The sequence below is a fragment of the Taudactylus pleione genome, unplaced genomic scaffold (assembly GCF_031769625.1).
Source record: "Taudactylus pleione unplaced genomic scaffold, aTauple2 ptg000190l, whole genome shotgun sequence".
In the NCBI taxonomy this organism is placed as follows: domain Eukaryota; kingdom Metazoa; phylum Chordata; class Amphibia; order Anura; family Myobatrachidae; genus Taudactylus; species Taudactylus pleione.
Window position 1 is genome coordinate 3,408,218 of NW_028284592.1, and position 26,126 is coordinate 3,434,343.

At 46.1% G+C, this 26,126-nt stretch overlaps 1 protein-coding gene across 1 annotated transcript in view; it reads left to right on the plus strand.

Moving 5' to 3' along the window:
• Positions 1-3,898: 3,898 nt before the first annotated feature.
• The window catches only part of RFX3 (regulatory factor X3), a 374,165-nt gene continuing 351,937 nt past the window's right edge, over positions 3,899-26,126 (plus strand). The window contains exon 1 of the mRNA XM_088476634.1: positions 3,899-4,054. The gene's annotated coding sequence lies outside the window, so the exon portion shown is untranslated. The remainder of the gene's footprint in view (positions 4,055-26,126) is intronic.

Below are 26,126 nucleotides of genomic sequence, written 5' to 3' on the forward strand. Positions count from 1 at the left end.
CCGGTCTTGTAGCAAGTTGTCCCTTACCTTAACTGGTAGAGTCAACGTGGTTAAAATGGTAGACCAGCCTAAACTTCTATATGTTTATCTTCCAATATCAATTTTCCGTAAAGTCGAGGGGCTTGATTTCCTCTCTGATCTGGGTGGGTAAATGTGCTCGAATCAGTTATATTACAATTACTAGAGCCAAATCAGACGGTGGTCTGGAATTGCCTCATTTTCAGTTTATACTATTATGCGGCTCAACTTTCATATTTAAGGCTTTGGCTGCAGGACACCTCGGTTAGTGCTCTGCATACTTTGTTAGTAACTCAAGCATCCCAGAGACATACACTTTTTTGGATGGCAAGGAATACAGAAATATTGATGGTGGTCCACATACTTCTTGGTTATATGGATATTGACACTGATACTCCTTTATTGAATGCTAAGGTGCTACAAAAATTATTATCCTTAAAGTATGGGGTAGCAGAGGAATAGCTGCACTGAGACAGGTCTATGCTGGTACAGTGTTGAAATCATTCGCTCAATTGTGTAGTGAATTTAATCTTCCTTCCATGCTATTCTAGATATTTACAGCTTAGGCACGCTTTAAATGCTCAGTTTGCGGGCACAGCCCCCGACTTTACAGGACTCTGCGCTCAAGCTATTTTTGTTGTCCTTAGGTCCTTGTAAATCTCTCGTGTCTGTATACCTTTATTATGAATGCTTTTCATTCAACTAATCTATACGGTCTTAAACAAAAATGGGAGGTGGAGGTTGGCCCAATATGTGATGAATACTGGACTATGACCCTTGGTAGTCCAAGAGAATCTAAAGCAGCTATCAGATTTCAGCAAATTCAATTATTCATACTTCATAGAACCTCTCTCACCCCTGTGCCCCTCCTTCAATTTGGGAGTTGCCCCAAACGCATGAGTTCCCAAGGGGCCTTTTAGCACCTTCTGTGGTCTTGTCCAAAGGTACATAGTTTCTGGGGTCAGGTGATTGGAGTGATTGCTTAATTAGATATACCTCAGTCTGTTTTAACCCTGGTGGTTTGTACTCTTGATACACTAGACAATACATTCTTAATCTTTGCACCTTGACAAAGGTCTGTATTGCAAGATCTTGGATGGTTACTACAGGTCTTGAGTTTCAAATGTGGGTTGCTCTAGTAAACACAATAATATCCCATGAAAAACATTTATATATTACTCATTAAGCTGAATCCAAGTACGATAGGATTTGGCAGAGATGGCTACAATCGAAATACATCAAAATGCCGTTGAATTAGTCCGAGCTGCCTGGAGTATAGCTTACAGGGTTGTATACAGTATGGATTTGGAGTTATACTACAACTGATTATCTACTGTAGTTATATATGCCTTTTTACCGCATTGGGTAAATGTAAGATAACACATTTTTATTAGGGATGTGCAGGCTCGGTTCTACTCGGTTCCGTTCGTTTTTTTTTACCGAATCTTATTGGCTATCCAAAACTCGTGACAGCTGAAACCCAATAAGATTTGGGAAAAAAAAACGTATTACATATATTACATATATGGTAAACTTGATATGTATTTATTAGTATGATGGCTACATTCTATGTTTGAACTACAAGATGCTTTGTATTTAATCTTATCGAATGTTTTGGACTTTAGTTTATTATTTTAAATTTATTGAAATTTTAATAAAGTACTCATTTAAAAAAAAATATTATCCTTAAAGCGGGTATCCACTTACAGATATACAAACGAGGGCACGATTACAACACTGCTGTCGTGCTCTCATTTGTATATCTAGTGATGTGCCTAGGCTGAACGTTCACTCGTTCAGTCCAGGCACATCCCTCATCCCCGCACATGCTGAACCTGACGAAATCGTCAGGTTTACCAGCATGTACGGGCGTTGTCGGAGGCGACCAGCGGGCACGCACATTGCTGGTCGCTTCGGACCAAAACATGCCCGATGCATGCACGATTTGCAAGCGATTGCACGATGACGTCGTCATCATGCAATCGCTTGGTTAATTCGCTAAGTGGATACCCTCCTTTATTGTGTTACATTAATGATAAGAAATAAAACATTTGTCTGTAACAGCTTGAGAAAGGGCCATGTGTCTGAAACGTTGCTAATTAAAGGCCCACATAGAAGGTGCGATATGCACCTTGCGATGCGACCCAACGGCTGACATATCGGGTGGTTCCCACACACGGAGCCATTGGGCGTCCGACCGCCTGATATGCCAACACCCCTCCCCTACCCGCATAGCGCTGCATGGGATTGTACATCGCATCCCAGATCAACTGAACACGCAGAAAGATCTGGAGGAGCGACGTACAATCCCACGGGAGCGCACACTGGCCAATATCATGCACACACACTGAACTATATAGCAGCAATACCGAACCAATCCGTCGGATCGGCTCCTACATCGCACCGTGTATGGGGGCCTTTACACATTTAACACACTTTGTTTAGTGCAACTATTCCAGAGTGCCATCTATTTTTGCTCTCACGCTCTTTATTTTAATACTTAGTAAGTGACACCCCAAGCCAGGTTTATATGCAATAGCAACATTTTGGATCTCGATGGTCCTTTCTTAAGCAATAAAAAACGTGTTTTGTATAGGGATGTGCAGGCTCGGATAGGTTCGAGTTTGCACGTTGAGTTTGGATTTTTCCCTCAAAAAAAACGGAACTCAGAAAGAGGCTAAACGTCATCTTACATGGACGAACATCATCATTCCTGGACTTTTGTCCACCGAAAATGTCTGCTTTCTGGTAATACCCTGCAAATATTAGATAAATAGGCCCAAATGAACTATACTGGATTGGAGAGCTATTCACTATGTATGTTCCATCTTATTGTTTTTCTGGCATCCAGTCTGATGTTTGGAACAACTGTACTGGAGTGCTCACTTTGTAGGGCAGCGTCACGCAAGGATATATATATATATATATATATTTTTTTTTTTTACATGGCTGCTTACTTTTATGGCACTTTAAATATTGATTTTTGCATTTACATTGGAGTGCTGGTTGAATCCTCTTCTGGCAACTTAAGAGGATATATATATATATATATATATATAATGTGTGTGTACATACACTCACCTTATTTGTATTTCTAATTTAATAACAAGCTGGGTTCTAAATAGGGTTCTAAATAGATATATATCTATCTATATATATTTAGAACCCAGCTTGTTATTAAATTAGAAATACAAATATGGTATGTACACACATTATAGTGTATATATATATATATATATATATATATATATATACACATACACACGCACACGGGTACATATAATATACTCACCTTATTTGTATATAATAGTTTATCATTATTCGTGCCACATGCATTTTTTTTCCCAATCCATGTTGTATTGAGGTGTTTGTTACCCGCCATCACCCATTCCCCCAGCAGGCGCTGCCTCCATGCCCTGTGTGTATGAAGGGGGGCAGACAATAGGATGTGAGCACCCACACATAGGGCAGCAGCATACGGCTGCTATTCTGCACATCGCATAGGAGTACAGTGGTAATGAGCCGTTTTAGAGCCCGCAGCAGGGTGACAGGACGCCGCTACCGATACGTACCTATCGCGCTGCAGCCTGCATATCATATGACGAAATAGTAATGAAAAAAAATCCAGCCGCTAAGAAGGGGCTGTGTCGGCACACATGGCACACAATAAAGCTTGATAAATATTGAATAGCAGGTTCTCTCCCCGCTGGCTGTGTCCCCGCCCAGTCTCCGCCCCGCTGCTGCCGGGCTGTCAGCCTGTGTGTGTGTGAGTGGCGCCTCCTCTTCCTCCTCTCAGGTTAGGTTGCCTCCCTCTTTTGTGAGTTATAGCAACTGTTGCCTTGTGAATCCAGCGCCATAGCCACCGTAGTCCTGGCGACTGTTACCCATCAACAACAACTACTCCTCTCCTCCTCATCCTCCTCCTCCTCCTCCTTCACCACCACCTCCACCATCACCTCTCCTACCTCCTCATCTCCATCCTCCCCATCACCCACCACAGGCACCAACAGCAACACCACAATAATCCACAGCCAAGGTGACTATGATTATTATTACTATTATTGTTGCTGCTGTTGTAGTAGTAGTATTAGTAGTGGTGTGTGTGTCTGTCTGTGTCCCTGTGTTGCTGGGATCTCCGCTCTCTCTGCCTGCACCGGGGATGATGTGCTCCCTGGTGGTGATGCTGCTGCTGCTGTTATGCATGGTGCATGGTATTATCTAACGCTGCTGCTGCTGAGTATGGGAGGCAGGTGCCTGTACATGCATCCTCTGTCTCCTCGCTCCTTCCCTCTCCTCTCTCCGGGCTGATGTCTCGTATGGAGGGTGGGGGCAGAGTGGCAGCCGGGCACGAGGAAGACGGCGTTGGGGCATTTATTGGCTTAGCCACCCCTCTGTGCTGAGTGCTCCCTTGTATTTGCAGATCTCGGTGTGCCCGGGAGAGGGGAGGGGGGAATGGTGATGTGGATGCTGGGAGAAGGCTGTGTGTGTATTACTGTGTAGCATCCTTTCTGCAAATGCATTTCCATTTCTAATCGACCAGCGATGCAATAAGGAGAGATGGATACATGGAGTCATTATTATGCAATATGGTTATGTGCAGTTTTTCATCACGATGGTCAGATCCTGCTGAGCTGCTGCTTGGATGTGTTTCATTCAGTGTAGGGGTAGTGGATGTTCTGCTTCTCTTTGTTGTAACCCTTGCTGTGGCAGGAGGGTCCGTACGTCATTGCCACCCAAGTAGTGAAGGAGTTAACCACATCTTCCTTTGTGTTGCAAGGCTCCATTCAGCATTTGCACCCCTAGGACATTATTTACTGACTGGAAGGGGGGAGGGCAGAGATCCCTTGTGAGTTTTACAGGTGCGCATTGTATGTCCCTGGGTACCCCTATGAAGCCCTGTGCATCAAGTAGGAATAACAATGAATTGATTAGCAAGGCTTTGTGAGCAGCATGTGACAAATGAATGTTGCTGCTTTCCAGAGATGTTGCTGTAGTACTGTATGTTACAGACCTCCATGAGATTAGCATCCTCTTCAGGCTGGGGGCCTCAGCACTTGGCAGGGCTCTGAGTGCCTTACAAGCAGCTCCCACACTTGCCCATCACAGATTACTTGCTGCTGGATTATCCTGTAGCCTTCACACAGCTGATTTGTCCCATAGTTCTCAGTGGTGCATTTCTTGTTGTTTTTACTGAAAGCTGAAATTTGAAGACAGCCTGAGCATAAACAATGTATGACCCATGTTAACTTGAACCGCCTGGTTGTTTTATCTTTTGATGAGCCTTGTATCTAGGGATTGAGACCAGCAGGTCTAGTCTTAGTACTTTTTCTCAGCTTTTCAATGTTTTAGACACTAAAATAATGTAAATAATGATATATGTTGCCACTGATTTAGGGGTGAATTCAGTTACTGGCCGCATTGCTGCCTTACCCGGCTGCGTACATATCTGCCAGTGATGGTAGCCCAGTCATCGCAACTTTTCCTGGGCAACTCTATGGGTGTGAGGCAAAACTTGCGATGTAGATGGATGCGATTTGCATTTCCGGAACAGCGTATTGAATCTTGCCCTTCTGCTCCATGGGAGGTTTCTATCCTCTCTGAACTCACCTTAGGATGACTGCGTTACGGTTTGAGAGGAGTCAAACACCCCACCTGCCACTGTCCCCAGAGTGGGTCGGAAAACTGAATTGAATTCCTACTTTTGGGGGCGATTCAATTGTTTTTAATGCAGCTATTTCTTTTGTGCGCCTGAAGGAACAATTCATTTGTTGCTCTGTTTGGACATGAATAGCCATGGCTGCACTCATTTCTGCTTGCAGCCTCCCGTGGAAACGAGCATAAATGTGTGATAAATGTGTGATAAGTCGGCACTTTGGGCATCCAAAGCAATGCTTTGCGCTGCTAAACACGGTGCTTCTGGGCATGCACACGCGGCACTCGAGCCCTAACTGTGTGCAGCCGCAGCTATTTGCGCCCTAACAGAGCAACAATTGAATTGCACCTTCGGGCACCCAAAAGAAATAGCTGCATTAAAAACAATTGAATCTTCCCCTTGTCTTAAATATACTCGGCTGTAGATTTTGCTAATTTCTATAAGCAATATCAATGTTTTAACTGTTGTGTTATATTGTTTCAGAAACATATATGCACACTTTGACCTGTGACAATTAGTTTTGCTTTAACAAAAGAAACAAATAAAATTTGTCCTGATATTAAAAAAGGTTATTTTTGTGTGAGTTAAAAAGATGTTTTTATGTGGAGGGGATATTTACAAATCAAAAGGACATATTAATATTTCACTTTTTTAATAATGCTAGCATATACCTTTTTTAATTTTTTTTAATATTGTTGATTCTAGAATTGTTTGTATTCATTTTTGAAGGAACTGTCAAAATCAAGTTGCGAGCCCTTTAGTATTAAAAATCTTGCTCCCTAAATTCAGAAGACTTGCTTATTTGTTTTCCTTTTTTTTTCTCAAGCACTTTCACACGCAGATTACTCCCTTCATTAAAACCCACTTCATTCTCTGCAGTTTTTATCCAGGGAGTTACAACATATTTCCTGGAACACACACAAAGGCCTCCTCTGACTTGTAAGCAGTGGTGAGACATGTTGGGCCTTAGCAAAATTGGATGGTACCTAGCCTACAGGTTATTTGCAGATAGATATGCTTGCCTTTGTGCGCGTTAGGATCTCTAAACTAATGTACATGAGCGTTTTCTTTATAAACTTCCCAACTCACCAAAATATAAACCACAACGTTAATAATCCCTGGTGCAGTCACAGTAGTAGACTATGTATTTTATTTGTATCTGAGCAGGAAAGAGAAACAAAAAAACAAAGAAGACACGTGTTCTAGCTTTGAGAGTTGCTATGCCATGGTTGTATATTTGTAAGTGTACAATTTATTTCCCGTAACCTCAAATGCAATGCTTTGTAATGTTCATTTTCTGAAGTAAAGAAGTTTATATAACACTGCATCTAAGCCGAATTTGCTTGTGTTGCGTTTTACTGGATCAAATCTTTACAAGGCCCAAAGAGGGTAATTAGATGTGATGTACCATGGAAGAAAATAATCTGATTGCACAGGTTTATTTATTCATTATCCAGAAGGGTTTCAATGCTACACATTAATTACACCTGTTAAAGAAGCCCTCCAGTACTACAGTCAAATCAATATTATATATGACTTTTCTAAATATTGGAATGGAACTTTAACTCAAAAAATGTTAGTCTTGCATAGGTACATTTTTGTCTCAGTGATAAAAGCAAAACAGCAGAATATTTTGGGGCAAGTTTTAACATTCGACAAGGCTATATATGTTAAAGGGCCTCTTAGCCACTGGGACAAAGCCATAATACTGCATGTCAGATGCAGTCATGTTTGACTTACAATATGTGCTTACTCCTGTGGTCGGGTGGGTTGGGAATGGGATTAATGGAGAGCAGTCCATTTACCCAGATGTGTGACATCAACGAATTTATAGACCACACAGGACCTAAAAGACACTGTCATGGCACTGCTGCCAACTGTAAACACAAGTCAAAGTGGTTATATGGTCATCCGAACCATTAGGTTCCATGCCCATAACTATTTGCATCCCTTTACTAGTGTTAATAAATTGTAGTAAAAATATGATTTTAAACACCAGTGGGCAAGCAGCCTCATATTATAATATTGATATGGTTTACACAAGTCTTTCAAGGAAATGTAAGGTGGTAATTTGCAAGTATTATGTAAAATGTAATACAATTAGTTATACCTAATTTCACTATATAGTTCTTCATTGAAAATGTTTAGCACTATAACCCATTCATGGATACAAAAAAATTGTTTCAGAAACAATTAATTGGAGAAGGGGCCTACTAGCAGGTTCAGCGCGTTAACTGGACTTTGGCCTGGTATGGTGGTGATAGAGCTACATGGATATCCAGATAGTTGAAAACTTGGAGGAAATGAAAAATCTGAAATATGTTCATAGCAAGACCTTATGCATATTTGTGGGTTGTGGAAGCCATTTCTTCAATTTGATTGGTTGTTTATACTTCAGGCCAATAAAATACAGTCTTTTACTTTGCTTATTGTCCTAATACTGTACTTGTGAGGTGTACATAGTTACCAGCTGCCAATCATTTCCGGGTTCCAGGTTTTGACACTGGAAATGTGTTTGGAAATGTCTTTATTTGTAGGAAGACTTATATACATATGTGTCCTTTCTTACTGTTGCTTAATTTGTGCCAAATAGTCCCCTCTCAGCGACTTGGCCGCACCAAGAGTCTTACTCAAAATTTGCATCTTATGCGTATAAAAAAAACAACTGGGGGCAACAAAACTACAATACTAGCTTGCACTGATCAATTTGATGTGCGATATTTGTACATCTGTATAAAAAGTACTCCGATAAGAGCGGTTGCGGCTTTTCTCACTCCAAGTTCTGTCGTGCTTCATCTGCTACTTTCTACATAAAACCAATTTCTTTGCCATTAAGGCCACAGGTAGACCCACAGCTATACGAGCGTCCAGGAGGACGCTCCATGAAAATGGAGCCCGGCCCTCATTCAGAGCGTGCGCTCTGCTCAGAGCGTACGGCTCTGAATGAGGGCCTATATTCCCTATCACATGCTCACTCACATACACACTATGGTTAATTTTTGTTGGGAGCCAATTAACCTACCAGTATATTTTTGTAGTGTGGGAGAAAACCGGTGTACCCAGAGGAAACCCCGCAAGCACAGGGAGAATATACAAACTCTGCACAGTTAGGGCCGTGGTGGAAATCGAACCCACAACCTCAGTGCTGTGAGGCAGTAATGCTAACAATTACACCATCTGTGCTGCCCTAATGGGGTATGCTACTCCTCTTTGAGTGTCTCAGTCGCGTTGGACATCTCGCAGCATATGGCGTACGGACAACCAGTAAGTGAGGCCACATGGGACTCTCATGCAGAGTTTTTAAAAATTCCAGAAAGAGCGATTTACTGTAGTGAAATTTTTTTTCTTGGGTATATTTTTAACCAACAAAGGGTGGTATTCAATTAGTTTCACACCCGCTATAACGTTCCTCCTGCTGGACTTTTCGCCTACATTGCGTCTTTTGGCCGCAGAAACTTATCGTTCGCGTCCCCGCTATTTGCCGTATTAAATTCCAAAGGACGCGAAAACGGCAACACGCGAAGTCAGAACGGGTGGAAAGTGCTGTCAGAATCGGGGAAATCAGCCTGAACCCCCCCAAAAAGATGCAGAAACTTTGGGGATCAATGTAGATGTGCCCGATTAGTCCTAATAAGACTGTTTGGGGTACTTAAGTTGGTACAATTGCCTCTAATTAGCGTCTTTGCACAAGTGGTGAAGAATGGCATAAAGCAGTATTTTTAGGAGAAAATAAGAGCACCTGCAATCCCAAAAACAATTGACCCCTTTTAGAGCACCCCCAGAACCTTATTTCGCTAGTTTGCGAAGTTGTCCCCCAACTTTGTGCTTTTTTGCCCCCAAAATGAAAGTACTTTTTTAGGGTGTTCTTAAGTTTTTTCAGGATTTTTGTGACACAGTTGTCCTTTGGGGGGCAGTCCCTAGGGTTGTTTCCCCACCTTTGCATCCCAAAATAAAAATGTTGCACTTCGTTTCTCCTGTTATTCAGAGGCAAATCTTTTTCGCCTATTACATTGCATTGCGTTTCTGCGTACACAAAAGCGGGTGGAATTGAATACGGAGATAAGTTTCTGACAGGCGAAAAGACGCAATCCGCGATACTTTTTCGCGGATCTCGGCTTTTCGCGTCTACATTTTGGTATAGAAACAGTTCACGTACTTGAATGTATGTAAATTCCTGTATGTCACACAGAGAATCACCCTTTTATTACCTCAGTCCCCTCCCTCGTACAGTATAAAGGATATCCAGCTCTAGCACACTTTTGCTAGTTAATTGTCTAGTGCAAGCTGATAATCACTGCTCCTTGGAAAATCTCCTTGTGTACCAATTTTGGCTTGTGTTCCTGGTTACTATCTCTGGGTTCTCATTATGCTGTTAAGATTGTGTACTAGATCTTTGCTATTTTCCAGACCTCGCTTCTGCCTGACCCTTGGCTGTCATTTATCTACACTGTTTACTAGGTCCTTGATACGGCTACTGACCACACTTATACCCTACCTTTTATTATTACTTGCCCACATTGTGTATCGGGCACCTAGGAACTGTTTTACACAATGTTTTTGCCTGACTGCTGCTGCCATAAGTGGCTATACACGCACCAGGACTTGTAACTGTCCAGGCCACACTCATTGCCTCTTCCATATTATCCTTGCCTATCAATAAAGCATGTGCCGATATTAAACGTCTTAGTAGCTCTTTATATCTATTGTCCAGGTTGCTTCCTTACTTCCTAGCTGTTGCTACAAGAGTCCTCATCTGAACATACTTGGTAGCGTTTCTGCCTTATTTACGTGTCACATGATAGGCTGCCCTGGAGCCTTGGCTTAGAACGCTGAAGCAGCTCTAATTCAAGCTTTGTAAATGTTGCATGGACAATTGCCAGTAATGCAAACCAGGATTGATGAATTGCGAGCAGCTCATGCGGTGCAGGTTCTAGTGATGGCACTATGAGTGGGAGCTGCCGTGCTTGTTGCTAATTCAGATCTCAAACCATTAATTAAGTTGGCAGAAAAAAATTATGTAGACAGAACCTATTACTAGCAATTTATTTCACTTGGTAAGCTGGTGTTTCAGATACGTCCTAGAATGGCGTATTCTACAGATTCAGTAAAATGGGAACCTATTTCTTTGGGAAATGCCAGGAACCTGATTTGTTCAATAGGAAGGGAGGAAGGGGGTCAGTCTCTCGTGTGCCCTTTTAATACTAATCAAGCCAATACAGTCAAGTGCCTGCAAGATATATTTCAATACAAATATGTATTCAAATAAACCTTGAGCCCTTAAGCAATTGATAAAGCATTGGTAGACTCCAGGTCTACAGGCAGTTACAATTTAACATCAAATTCCTATCTTTAATAAAGATTCACATTCCAGTGGAAAAAAAAAGATGGTTCACCAATGGTCTCTGGGTCTGTCAATAAAATAACAATCCAATTGCATATCAAACTGTCCAAGGATGTACTAAATGCCTTATTTCATATATATGGTGCATTCCCCAGAGTTTCCAATAGTTGGGATGCTGTAGTTTAGCAGGTACAATGCGTCTATTGAATGGAGGACCACACAGTTGTTATTCACCTCTGAATTTTGCCTTGAGAGATGCATCAATCACCTAAATGACAAGTATCTCCGTGCCTCAAAGGTGTCAAAACTTATGATATATTTTAGATAGAAAGCAAACAGAAACTCTATCACCATATTGAATTTATGATTGTCCAATTGATTTGCTCCCAGGTACTCCGATTCTTTTTGGACATATTTAGTCCCTGTCCACACTGGAATGTTAGACTCTTTGGGGAATTTAGTTGTTTTACTCTGCGTGCTAATTAGTGGGCACCTGAGAGAGAAATTGTATTGTTGCTCCATTCGGGTGGACACATTTCTGCTTGAACCCTCCTGAGGTGGCATGCAGAAATGTGCAAAAAGTCCTGATTTTGGAAGCTTGGCGTGCTAACTAGGACTTTAGATGGGTTTTGCAGATTTACGCGGCTAAACCCTCTCTATTTGGGCGCAACATGCGTGATCATTAATGGGTGCCCAGAACAATTGAATTGCTCCGTCTGGAGCCCATGAATTATTGCGGCGCAGAAAACAATTGCATTTTCGCCTACTCTGAAGGAATATATTGATTCATGTGTTAATATTCCCATGGATTTTGCCTCCAGGAACACCCGTTGTGGAGGAAAATTGATGGTGAATGAAGACCATATATAGATTATAGAGTGCATAATGGAGTATAAGATACCAATATCCATTACCTAGCATCCCTGAATTATTCAAAAGGCATTGAGGCACTAAATTACTCATCAAACTGTAAAGGGCTTATAATTTCATTAGAATACGTGTCTGGGAAGAATGGTAGATGGCTTTCTGTACTTGATATGGTCACTTCTATATTTGGTGATGCTGTTTGGAATAATGAATGCTCTAGTGGTCTTTCAGCACTTTGAAAACGCCTTGGTGCGAGTTTAGAAAATGTAAGAGTTTAGCAATAAAATCTCACACTATTACATTGGTCGAGTTGTATTTTCAAAATGGGAAAACATCTGGATGAGAGTTTAAATTGTAAGAGTTTTTTAGTCTGAAATAAATGCCAGTTTGCATGTTCTCGGACTCTATTATTATCATTTATATGGCGCCACAAGTGTTCCGCAGCGCCTTACAATGTACATAAACAAATAGGTTGACCAGTGACTTACAGTACAATACAATACAGGACGAGGACAAGGATAATATACATTGCTACATTAGCGACCATAACACCTAGATATGCAACAGAGCAAAACAACCAAGTGTTAGGTGCCCTAGTGGGGAGTAAGAAGTAGATGAACGTAAAGTAGGGAGAATCACAAGAGGGTAGAGGGCCCTGCTCGTAAGAGTTTACATTGTATAGAGGAGGGGCAGACAAACAGGTGTGACACAGATGGGGTAGGCAGGGAGGAAGGAGCATGTAGCAGCAAATTAAGATGAGAGCTGGAAGGCTTCGAAGAAGTAGTGGGTTATGAAATCCCGTTTGAAGGATTATAGAGAGGTGGAGAGTCTGATGGGAAGAGGGAGAGAGTTCCAAAGGTGGGGAGCAGCACAGGCAAAATCTTGGAGGTGGGAGTGGGAGGAAGTAATCAATTGGCATTATAGGCGGCATGCATTTGTTGAACGAAGAGGGCGGACAGGATTGGCCAAATTTAAAAAGTGTGAGAAAACTCTTTTCTAAACTCTCACACTATAACATTTGGCCCCAGATGTTTTCAGAGACATATTGAGCTAGTCCATTGTTATTTACCTCAATAACATTCTCGTTTATTCAGAAACTCCAGCAGAACATCGTAGCTATGTAAGAAGAGTTCTGGAGTATTTGAGAATCTATGGTGCCTACGCAAAGTTAGAGCAGTTTGGGCAAAATTTACTAAGCGGCAGTTTGACTGCGGTTTCTATTCTATTCTAAACCCTGGCGGTTTGGTGGCGCTTTCTATTCTATTCTAAACCCCGGGGGTTTGGTGGTGGTTTTGCAGTGGTTTATAAATGACAGTTTTGTTCTATTCTATTCTAAAATATGTTTTGACTGTGTTTTGGCGGCTGTTTTGCTTTCTGCAGATTTACTAAGGCCAAAACCGCTGCAAAACTGCCATCATAACACATTTTAGAATAGAATAGAACAGGACTGTAATTTAGAAACCACTGCAAAACCGCCACCAAACCCCTGGGGTTTAGAATAGAATAGAAACCGCCGCTTAGTAAATTTTGCCCTATGTCTTTGTGATAGGTTGTATAGTGGTCCTTGGCCATATTGTATCTGCTCAAGGCATTTAGATGAACTGTAAAAACTCATGCAGTTGATAGTGTTCCCTCTAGCTCCGGCGGCAGGCAGGGCGCCGGAGCTAGATAGGGCAATTTTGTGCGCGCGTGCGTCCAAAAATGGGGCGTGGTTATGAAAAGGGGGCGTGTCTATAAGACGCATCCCTTTTTTGTCATACTTGGGGGCGTGCCCGGCGCTTACGGACATGCCGGGCAGCCCCCAAGCGCTGCAGAAAGGGAGAATAGATGCCGGGCGCATGCGCCCGGCGTCTATTCTCCGGCGGTGACCGGGTCACCGCATGTTTGTCCACCCGCGAGACACTGCGTCCCGCGGGTGAGAACGGCTCCCGCAGGCTGTTAGGGCAGGGCGCTTTTTGCCCTCCTCCTGGAGGGCAGGGTGCTTTTTGCCCTCCAGAAGGAGGGCAGGGCGCTGCGCCCCGCTAAAACAGCCTAGCGGGAATGCTAAGTTGAGACTTGTCCAGGACCACAAGATGTAAAATCAGTCCAACGTTTCTTAGGTTTTATCAACCATTATACACATTTTATCAAATGTTTCTTGAAAATAATTCAGCCACTGATTGCGTTCCTGTGAAAGGGTGTAATACTGCGTAAGACTTTTTTGACCAATTAAAAAAAGTTACCAGTCAGTTTTTGTTTTAGTCCATTCAGGTCCTCAGTTATCCCTTATTCTGGAAGTAGATGCTTCTGAAACGGTAGTTGGAGCAATACATTCACAGTGTTTTGGTCCAAAATAACTCTTTACCCCTGTAGTTATTTCTCAAGAAGGCTTTCTAAAGCAGACCACAATTATTTCATCACAGACCAGGAACTTTTATCTATCCTGGTGACCATTACAGAACTGAGACAGAAAGAGCTTATAGTCAACTATTGATAACTGATCATCGCAACCTTAAACGTATTAACTTTGCAAGCCAATTAAATGTTAGACAAGGGCATGTTCTTCAACTATTTCAATATTTTTTTTTAATATATAGGCCTATATACATTTTACAGACATTTTGAAAGGCTCAGAATGTTTCTAAAGTGGATCTGCCCATCTTGCCAGAGAATAAAGTTTTAGCAGGGCTTTTACCTCAAACTCTATGGGGCAGCTGACGTAGGCAGCCCATGTTGAGCATTTATCTGCCAGTTACGATAGGCAGGTTCCATGTGAAGTTCCATAGGCTGCAAGCAGAACCTGCCTTCTACAGTTAACGCCTGTTCCTGCAGTCTCCACACCTATTTAAATCTGCCCCTAAGAAAGCATATAGCCATAACTAACTGTCAGTTGAAGGTGTCTAGTAAAAGGAATTTGTTCGCTACTATATTTCATGAATCCAAAGATGGGTGAAATCTCATCTTTACATCTCTACTCAACAACTTCGAAAGGACATTTTGCAACAATGTCATGACTCTCCTACTGCTGGCCATCCCAGCATAACTAAAAAATTGAAGTTGGCCACTTATAAATTCTGGTGACCACAGTTTCCAAAGGCGATCCAGCAATAATGTGAAATAATATCAACTTTATTCCATGAATAAATCCTCTCTTTCCTCTCCTAACGGGCGGCTACAAACCTTTATGGTCCTTGAGGGTTATTTCTCATCTTAAGGGTTTACTACTATTCTGGTTGTGGATGATACATTTTTAAAAATGGCTCCTTTGTTATTTTGACCAAGCTGTCTACAGCTACATAGACTGCCCATCTCTTTATAAACATATTTACAGGCTACATTGCTGTCAAGAGACTATTGTTTCTATTGTGGCACTTAATTTACATCTCACTGAAAGGCATTTTATGAACTTTTACAAATCCAGCTAAAATCTACTCTGGCTATCATTGACAGAGAAATGGTCAAACAAAAGAGTAAATCAGTGTCTGTAGCAGTATTTTCTTGTCTAAAGTATTTCCCAGTAGGCCCACTGGGCAGACTATCTTCCATTGGTAGATTTCACCTACAACAGCCATCATTCTTCTACCTTGCATAGTCCATACCTCAACTATTTTTTGTTTTCAAAGCAGTGATATCACAGTTGTACACATCTATGCAGCCAATCTACCTGCTTGTGAAAGTAGCTGTCCTCCCTATCAGCAGGCATTTGTAACCACCCTATACCTAGTGCAAGAGATCTGTCTGAAATCAGATGGAGCTCTGCCTACACTCACCTCAGAATAACCCACAGTTCCATCTACATGCCCATGGCGCACACTCACTCTGTTTCACCTACATGCACATTCCCAGTTACCGCTCAGTTATATCCCCTCATACACAAATGGAAAAGCTGAATCTCAGTATTCTCAGCAGTAGCGCATTTGCAGTGCACAAAATAGCAAGAAATTGGACACCTTGAGCTAGGCAGTCAAAGCCCAAGCAGATAGGAAACTGTAGCCAGCACCTTTTTATATAAAGTGTGGCTATACACAAACATTTTTTGAATTCTCTATGTAACATCTATGTTATTCTCAACTGCAGTGAAGTATCAGTTAACCTACACCATGCGTAGTGTGCACCTAGTCTATCATATTTCCCAGCTCAAAATGGTTTCACCATCCACTGCAACTTCCAATTCCCTACTCTCCATAAAGTGCAGTGTCATTGTGGAACTGATACTAGACTCTCATATCATTAAGAAATGTTCGTTTTTCATTGTCAAATAGAAGGGGATATGGATTGGTAGAAAGCTCACGGTAGGTAGAGGAAAATGTCCCTTCACTTAGGTTAGTTAAGGCCTTCTGCTCAAGATATACCACAAAGCCTGCGGTGCCTCAGAGTCATCTTTATGAAGGGGGCATAGTGTTAGCCACTTTGGTTGTCCTCTGAACCTACCAGATAGCATCTAAACCATATGTGATACTGGATTAATTGCTTGATTCATAGATGGACGGAATTGCAGAGCCGCACACAAGCAGCTGTGCTATTCCGTCCATCTAAAATGCAAATGCAGAAGGAGCTGTCAGACACCTCCTTGCTGCATCTGTATGATCCCAGTGCTGGGATCAACATCGGAACAATTGCAACCATTGTCGCGATTGTTCTCCCTTTGGCCAGGCTGCGGTAGCTGAAGCGTACCGTAGCCTGACCGGGTCCTGGTGGCTTGCAAGGCCAGGGAGTCTGTGTCCATGGACGCCGACCCTGGCCTCGACCCTCCCTGAAAACGGGGGCGAAATGCCCACCTTTCCGGGAACGCTACCCAGGAACGTCCCCGCTCCGCCTTCCAAACGCCGCAGCTTGTCAATCAGGCTGCGTCTGGGAGGCTCTGCGAGCGAACTCGCAGATGGGGGCTGCACATGCACAATACACCTCCTGCACATGCGCAGTCCTCCCATCATCGGAGATGTGCACTAACCATAGGGTTAGCGTACATCTCTGAATCAGGCCCTATATGCAGACATTTTGTTTAGCCCTGACATCTTGTGAGATTTTAGCAGAATAAGCTCTGCTGGTCACTGGTGTCTCCATATCCACACCTCTGCTAACGGATGCCTTGTTTCTATAAAATCTATAAAATGAAGGCTTACTGATATAAAGATAATTATCTAAGTGTATTTTTTTCTAGTTACAACAGGTGGTAAATTTTACTCTTTACTTATGTTAGTGGATGGTATTTCTACTTCAGGGTCCATAGGGTATCCACAGGATACCTTGGGGTATAGGTGTGACGTCAGTCGCAGGGCACCAAAGAGTTAAGCTTTCAGCCTCCCAGGATGCACTAGGTCCCCCTCCTATACCCCGCCCCCGGGCCAAGGCACCTCAGTTTAGTTTGGTGCCCGGCCGGAGTCGGGTGCACCTGTTGGAGTGGGGGCTAGAAGAGCCCCTGAAGCTTTTTCTTCATGCAGCTGTGGCTGCACATCTGGATGAACAGCATGGACAGTCAGTCCTGACGTCCATGCTGTCTTCCCTACACCCCGCCGGTACCAGAACGCCGGTACTGATCCGGGGATGCTGGTGGGCATCTGGGGTCACAGCTAGCGGTGACCCCAGATGCTCCGGACCATGGCCGGATTCAAGGGGGACAAAGGTAAGCAGCGGGGTCCCGCGGTGGGTCCCCGCTGATCACATGGTCCTAAGTCCCCAGGCAGGGGGCTCCCTGGGGACTGGCTGCAGCGTGGAGCCAGGCGACCAACCTGCGCTTCCACTACCCCCTGGGACAGCGGACCGCAGCAGAGTGGTAGCGCTGCGGCGTCCCAGGGGTTAAATGCATGCCAGGGGAGCGCGCCTTCCCTGTCTCACAGCCGGCGCCTCCCCCGCTGCACACAGCCCTCTCTGCATGCTGCCGACTGGTCCTGTGGCAGCCCTCCTCCCCCAGGCCAGCTTCTCTCTGCTCCTCGGCGGCCATCTTCTCTGCAACGCATGGTGAACGCTGCTGGAAGTCTGGAAGGAAGCATCGTGGTCTGGGTTCCCCCGCATACCTCTCCTCCGCTGTGGCTCAGGTCTGTGTATGCTGCGCTGTGTCCTACCAGGCCCTGTGTCTGTGTAGTTGAGTGATCAGCGCTGTTAGTGCAGGAATTGTTATTTCTCTGCATTGTATGTGACTGTGCTAGCGCTGCCTGTAACTTTTCTTCTCTAAACTGTCAGCTTTATTACTGTCCCTGTTCTTTCTGCTAAAGCCCTTGCGGTGCGGTGCTGCAGGGTGGTCTCTCACCTATTTAATACTTAATTGGTGAGAGAGGTCACATACGTGGTGCCATCATGTCTGAAAGTGATTTTCCCCTCCGGCTACAGTGTACCACGTGCAAAGTACCGTTAGCGGAGGGGGAGGGTAGCGCGGAGGGCCTTTGCCGGCAGTGTTTGTCCATGGCGCGGCCTATTACGGTTACAGCACCGGTACAGGAGCTGCCCTGGGCTTGTTTCGCTCAGGCGTTAACAGCTTTAATGGGCCAGTTAGCTCCGCAGCCCGCGTTTACTCCGATGGGTTTGTCCCAGCAGTCTGTGGTGTCGTCACCCATGCAGGGGTTCCCACGACAATTGGTGGTACCCCACAGTCTCCCTATTTCCCCGCTCCCGGGTTCTCAGGAGCCAGCGTGGGTTAACTCCCTGACGAGTTCTGTACAGCACTTGTCGGATGTGTTGCAAGGGGAGTCTGTGATGCGGCCTCATAAAAGGCCGGTGGCGTCTCTGTCCGCTCCTTATGAGGATGACGAAGGGACGTCTGATGATGGGGAGATTCTGGATCCTTACGATCAGGAACCTCTCCATACTAAGGACGCTGATGCTAAGTCCAGAGTATATATTCCTGGACTTATTCGGGCGGTCCGCACAGCCTTGGTGATTGAGGACGAAGTTCCCCCAGCGGCTAAATCTAAGTATGCCTTTTTCAAAGATGTGAAGGGCGATGCCACAGTCTTTCCTCTTTCGGGTCAGTTGGTGGACCATTTAGAGGAGGCGTGGAAACAACCTGGCAAAAGATACCAGCCGCAGAGACGCCTGGCGGTGGCTTATCCGTTCGCGGATAATTATTTTGCTAAGTGGGAATCCCCTCCACAGGTGGATTCTCACGTGACCCGTCTTGTCCGTAGTGCCACATTGCCGATGCCATCCATGTCCTCCCTTAAGGATGCTACGGACCGCAAGGTAGAAATCTGCCTGAAGTCCGCTTATTCCCTTGCAGGGGGGGCAGCACGGCCGGCTATGGCCATTTGCTGGGTTGCCAGAGCGATGGAGCGCTGGGCGGATTCATTAGAGGCTTCTTTTGAATCCGACTGTCCGGCCGAACAGGCGGAGTTGATTGGCAATCTCCGTGATTCGGCCACCTACATCACCGAGGCGGCTCTAGACATTAGTACTCTGGTGTCTAGAATTTCTTCAGCAGCGGTAGCTGCTCGTCGCACCTTGTGGCTGCGATCCTGGAAGGCGGACGCAGATTCCAAGAAAGGTCTGGAAGCGTTGCCGTTTACCGGAGAAGTTCTCTTCGGTCCGGATCTGGATAAGATTGTGGCCACGCTGGCGGCAGCCAAATCTGCTTGTCTCCCGTCGGCCGCTGCTCCTTCTGGTTCTGGACCATCGTCCTTTCGGTCATCTAGGGCCCAGGGCAGGCCCAAACCACAGTCGTTTCCTCGACAGGCTGGCCCTAAGAAATCGGTCAAGCCCCGGAAACAGGCATGGAGTACCAGACGTCCGGCCCCCAAGCCAGATGACAAGCCTGCGGCCTGACGGTCCGGGTCTCCCCTTGGGGGATCCCAGGGTGGGAGGCCGCCTGCTGCAGTTCTCCCGGTGTTGGTCGTTCACTAAGACAGACACTTGGGTTCTGGAGGTGGTCTCCCACGGGTACGCCCTCTCCTTCCGGCACAGACCCCCGGCTCGATTCTTCACACGGGTCTACCATCAGACCGGAACAAGGCTACGGAGCTGCGGAAGGTATTGCACACTATGCTCCAGGCTGGAGTTATAGTGCCTGTTCCATTCTCCCAGAAGGGCCAGGGTTTCTATTCAAATTTTTTTTTTTTTTTGGTACAGAAACCCAATGGGTCATATCGTCCGATTCTCAACCTCAAAGCACTCAACAAGTCTTTGCGGGTCCCGAAGTTTCGGATGGAGACCCTACGGTCCATCATTCTGGCGCTGGAACCTGGGGACTACATGGTGTCATTGGACATACAGGACGCTTACCTGCATGTCCCTATTCTTTTGCGCCATCAAGAGTTCTTTCGGTTTGCAATCCGCAGCGACCATTTCCAGTTTCGGGCGTTACCTTTTGGCCTGGCGACAGCACCACGTGTTTTCACCAAGGTGATGACGGTCATGGCGGCTTCTCTGCGGCTGCAAGGAGTCCGCATGTTGCCGTACTTGGACGACCTGTTATTGGTGACAGGATCTCCAGAGCTCCTGTTACACCACTTGGACCTGACCATTGCACTGCTGCAACGGCACGGCTGGCTAATCAACTGGCAGAAGTCCACTCTAATCCCGTCTCGGAGGATTCTGCATCTTGGAGCCTTATTGAACTCGGGACAGCAAAGGATCTTCGTGACGGAGGACAAGATCTCTGCTTTACAGTCAAGGGTGCGCAGTTGTCTGCACAGCCGCCGGGTGTCCTTACACTCGGCGATGAGGTTACTGGGCTCCATGGTGTCGGTGTTCGACATGGTGGAATACGCCCTGTTTCACTCCAGACCTCTGCAGCACCTGATCCTGTCCAAGTGGAACGGGCTGCCTCAGTCTCTGAAGTTCCAGACGATTGTGCTCACCCCGGAGGTTCGCCTGTCCCTTGCGTGGTGGTTAAAGACGACCCACCTCAACAAGGGACGTCCGTTCTGGGTTCCAAATTGGGTCCTGTTGACAACGGATGCCAGTCTTCGGGGCTGGGGAGCAGTTTCGGGTCCACACTTGTTCCAGGGCAGGTGGACGCCGACAGAAGCGGAGCTTCCAATAAATATCTTGGAACTCCGTGCGGTCTTCAATGCTCTCCTGCAGGCACAGCGGTTTCTCCAGGGTCACCCGGTGCAGGTCCAGTCGGACAATGCTACCACCGTGGCCTACATAAACAGGCAAGGAGGAACTCGCAGTCGGGCGGCTCTCGTAGAGGTCTCTCGGATCCTGGTTTGGGCGGAGCGCAATCTTCCGGCCATATCAGCGGTCTTCATCCCGGGAGTGCTAAATTGGCAGGCGGACTTTCTAAGTCGCCAGGACGTTCATCCAGGGGAATGGTCCCTGCACCCAGACGTTTTTCAACTACTGGTGGACAGGTGGGGTCTTCCAGAAATCGACCTCATGGCGTCCCGGCACAACAACAAGTTGCCGGTGTACGGGTCTCGCACAAGAGACGAAGGGGCGTCTCTGGTGGATGCTCTGTCCGTCCGGTGGACGTTCAGGTTCGCATACCTGTTCCCTCCGGTCTCCCTTCTTCCACGGGTAATCCGGAAATTCAAACAGGAAGGAGGGATGCTCCAGTTGATAGCTCCCGCGTGGCCCAGACGGCACTGGTTCTCAGACCTTCAGGGTCTGTCCGTGGACAGTCCTCTGCGGTTGCCGCTACGACCGGACATTCTGTCTCAGGGTCCTTGTCTTCACCCGGACCTGACTCGGCTGTCTTTGGCGGCGTGGCTGTTGAGACGGCCATGCTGAGGTCCCGGGGGTTTTCCAGCTCTGTGGTGCGTACCATGTTACGAGCTCGGAAACCGTCTTCCGCGAGGATATACCATCGCGTGTGGCATACGTTCTTCCAGTGGTGTCGATAGGTTATGCACCGCGGGAGTTTCGTCTGTCTCGGATTCTCGCCTTCCTGCAAGCGGGACTAGATCATGGGCTTCGCCTTGCTTCTTTGAAGGTACAGGTTTCGGCCCTATCTGTCTGGTTTCACCGTAGGATTGCTACAATCCCGGATGTGCGCACCTTTATGCAAGGTGTTCTCCGTATTCAGCCGCCCTTTGTTCCACCTATGGCGCCTTGGGATTTGGCTGTGGTCCTGAGGGCTCTCCAAGGACCGCCGTTTGAACCACTGGGCTCAGTGGATATTAAATGGCTAACAGCTAAGACTGTTTTCCTTCTGGCCGTTGCTTCGGCCAGACGTGTTTCTGAGTTAGGGGCTCTTTCTTGTAGACCCCCTTTCTTGGTTTTTCATGGGAACAGGGCAGTGCTCCGCACTCGGCCCGAGTTTCTTCCCAAAGTTGTTTCCCAGTTTCATGTTAACGAGGAAATAGTTGTTCCGGCCTTTAACTCACCGGGTCTTTCCGTGGGTGAGGCCTCTTTGGATGTTGTGCGGGCCTTAAGGACTTATGTTGACCGCACTTCTTCGTTTAGGAAGTCGGACGCTTTGTTTGTCCTCTATGGCTTCCGTAAAAAGGGTTGGCCTGCTTCAAAGCAAACTTTGGCAGCCTGGATCCGTATGGCTATTTCTGAAGCTTATCTTCATGAAGGCCTACCGGTCCCTCCTTCTCTGAAGGCTCATTCCACTAGGTCTGTGGGTCCTTCGTGGGCAGCTCGACGTGGTGCCTCGGCAGTTCAGATCTGCAAGGCTGCTACGTGGTCTTCTGTCCATACCTTCGTGAGGTATTACAGGTTTGACACCTTTGCCTCTCAGGATGCTTCCTTCGGGCAGCGGATTCTCCTTTCTGCACAGGAGCGTCCCCACCCTTAAAGGATACTGCTTTGGGACATCCCCAAGGTATCCTGTGGATACCCTATGGACCCTGAAGTAGAAAATATGAGATATGGTAAGAACTTACCCTTGTTATCTCTATTTCTACGAAGTCCATAGGGTTCCACAGGACTCCCGCCCTGTCGCACCTGTGCTGCAGATGGGCTTTGCTCTGGTCACCGGTTTTCCGTCTCCCTCTGGTGAGAATGTGATTCTTGTATGTGTCCAGATCTTTGTTCTCTCTCTTCCTTCTCCTCCGGCCTATGGCTTGGTAACTAACTGAGGTGCCTTGGCCCGGGGGCGGGGTATAGGAGGGGGACCTAGTGCATCCTGGGAGGCTGAAAGCTTAACTCTTTGGTGCCCTGCGACTGACGTCACACCTATACCCCAAGGTATCCTGTGGAACCCTATGGACTTCGTAGAAATAGAGATAACAAGGGTAAGTTCTTACCATATCTCATATTATTCTTATATATAATTTGCTTAGTCCCTTTGTCTGAAATGCTCTTCGAATTTGAATATCTCAAAGACTAATTAAGATATTAATGTAATTCTTTTGCAACAGATTTCAATCAGCAATAAATTACAGAATTTGTAATAAAACTGTATAAAATTTGATTAATAAAAAAATCATTGAAAACCATAAATGCTTTGGTATAGCTAACCTTCAAATGTCAAGAAGACTACCAGAACACAGAGGCGGCACAGGTACCCGGGGGAAGCGGGATAGGGGTGACTGCCGCCGGCTGCTGTTCTCACACACTATTGGTGGTCTGTGCTCTCACATGGACCCGGCGCCCTAGCCATGTGCGGACACTGTTTACATTCTGCCCAGTTCAGCTCCTGATTGGCCGCCTGGCTGCGTGACGTACCTATTACATAGTGAGGGAGGGCACACAAGCGGCACAACACGTGAGGCTGCTGCCGTAGGGGGCGCTTTTCCCTCACCTACTTTCTCCAATGCATCAATTCCAGGCTCGCAACTCCCAACCAATCAGCACCGGGTTTGCAACACGAAAGCAACGCCTCTTTTCTCTGCTTTCCATGAGAGCTGCCAGCAGCCGCTGATTGGTGGGGGGCTGGGAGACAGTGAAGCGGAGTAATAGTGCATTATCATTTGCATCTATAGAGACTCAGCTTGCATTACCCCCTGGAAACGGTTTCTTTTGCTTCAGAGTCCATGGCCAGATATATCATCGCACTTAGAAATTGGCAAAATGTTACAATGAAAAAATCCCCAAAAACCATAAAAGGGAGTGGCTTAGCACATTATAGCACTGGCTATCTTGATTGACAAAGGACACTAGCACTAGCCTAGTTATCAATGCTGTCCGCCATTAAAATTGCCAGTACTAACCAGTAATAACAGTTAGGCAAGATGCTCTAACTAAAAAATAATTGCAGCTTAGAATTGGTAGGGTTATACACTTTTTTTAAAGGTGACTTATACTTTAAGGTGACGGCAAGTTATTTTTAGCAGCCATGCTAACCATATATGTATATATTTACCCTATACCTATTTACCCTTTGCATAATCAAATACAAATGCTCCGAACTTGACTGTTTTTCGTTTGAGTGTTTCCACGTTTTTGTCCACCACTTGTTTGCAAGTCACTCATGTAAGCAGCCTGCAGTCACTTTGGGCCTGATTCAGAGATGTACTCTTACTATGGTTAGCGTACATTTCCGATGTTTAGCTGTCCCGTTCTGCGCATGTGCCGGATAAATCCTGCGATCTCGCTCCCAGTCCCTCCTAGCCGCAGCATGATTGACGTGCTGTGATGTTTGGGGGCGGAGCATGGGCGTGTTTGGCCACCGTTCCCCGTTTTCTGGGAGGGACGAAGCCAGGGTCTGCGTCGCCTCGCAAGTGACCAGGCACCAGCCAGGCTTGGGTAGCTTACAGAACCTGGCCGATGGAGCAACCCGTCATGATGGTTATGACTGTAATCCAAGGCAGCGTTTGCGGGTACTGCACTTGGATCGCAAATGCAGCAAGTAGGTGGTTATTTCATACAGACACCTCCTGCTGCATTTACATTTTGTTGGACGGTATTACACAGCTGCTTCTGTGAGGCTATGCAATACCGTCCATTTCTGAATCAGGCCCATAGGGCCTGATTCAGAGCCGGACGCTCTGACCAGAGCGCTCGCTCTGAATCAGGGCCCTCCTACCTAAACTTGGAGCGGCCTCTTGGACGCTCGCATAGCTGTGGGTTACCACCCACAGCTATAGCGAGCGTCCATGATGATGGTCGCGATGGTCAAGACCATCGCGACCATCGGGCTTGCGACGAGACCCTGCGGTAGGGTCTCGCTGCCGCAAGCCCTGGAGTGATTTTGGCTCTATCAGAGCCAAAATCACTCCCACTGACATCACTACTGATGTCAGTGGGGCCGGCTCCAGACGGTAGGCGTTCCCATTGGAACGCCTCCGTCTGGCAGGCACGCCCACCAAAGGGGGGGTGCTGTCAGTCACCATCGACAGCACGTCCCCTTTGATGCGAGACCCTGAACGACAGCTTGACTGTCGCTATGCAGGTCTCGCCCATGCGCACGACGGAGCACCCTCCATCGTGCGCATGCGCATTAGGGCACCATCGACTCGCTCGCAAGCGGGTCTGAATTAGGCCCTATGTTTGTAAGGATCAGTGTCATGGGAAATAATACAGCATTCCCATTACACACATAAAGCTCTGTGATGCAAGAGTTTGTTAATCAGGGGAATCACAGGAGGCCATCCTATGTCTGCAGCCCTTTTTAGAGATGCCCCCTTGTCTATCACTAAAAGCTTAATTACAGTGATTTCCCCATGTTACTAGCCAGGGTGATGAAATTGGCCATGTAGCTTCAGCCTAAACTGTCACTACCATTTTTTATGTTTTGCAAAAAAAGAAAACTAGCACTCATTGTGACTTGAAATGCCCACCCGTACTGCCTCCTGCTTACTTAGAGAAATAGTATTTCAAACATCTCGCAACACTAAAGGCCTGATTCTAAGTCACACGCAATGTTCATGGATTTTAGAGATTTTTATTTTTTTTGCTACTGCATGTGTGACTAAGGGCCTGATTCAGACCAGTTGGCTAGGCTGCGTTCGCATGTAGCCTGCCGATGTTTGCAATCTGCGCATGTGTATAAGATGCAGTGCGCTTGCGCGAACCAGTCCTTGCGATTGCGTAGCGTTCGCACCCTGTACACAGACGCCTCGCTAGAATGAGTGACAGGACGTGCCATTTGTGGGTGGTGACAGGGAGTGGTGTGGTAGTGCGAATGCAGGCGTGTCTGTGCGTCTGAACGCCGTTTCAGGGGTGTGCATAATTTTCAGCGTCAAGCTACACGTCACATGGCTGAATTACACACAGCAGCCCCCGCAGTGCTTGCGGTAAGGTATGGTCAGCCACAAGTGCTGCATATGAGTCCGATGTTACTCGTTGTTACCAATTGTTTAATACACTTCCTGGAGATGACGTATGTTACTAAGGGAAAGTGGGCGTCTTGTGTCAGGCTGGTGGGCGTCTAAATAGATACCGCGATCGCACTGCAAGACATAGTGGGCGTGCTAATGTCTTGCTAGCAATTGCGGATTTGCA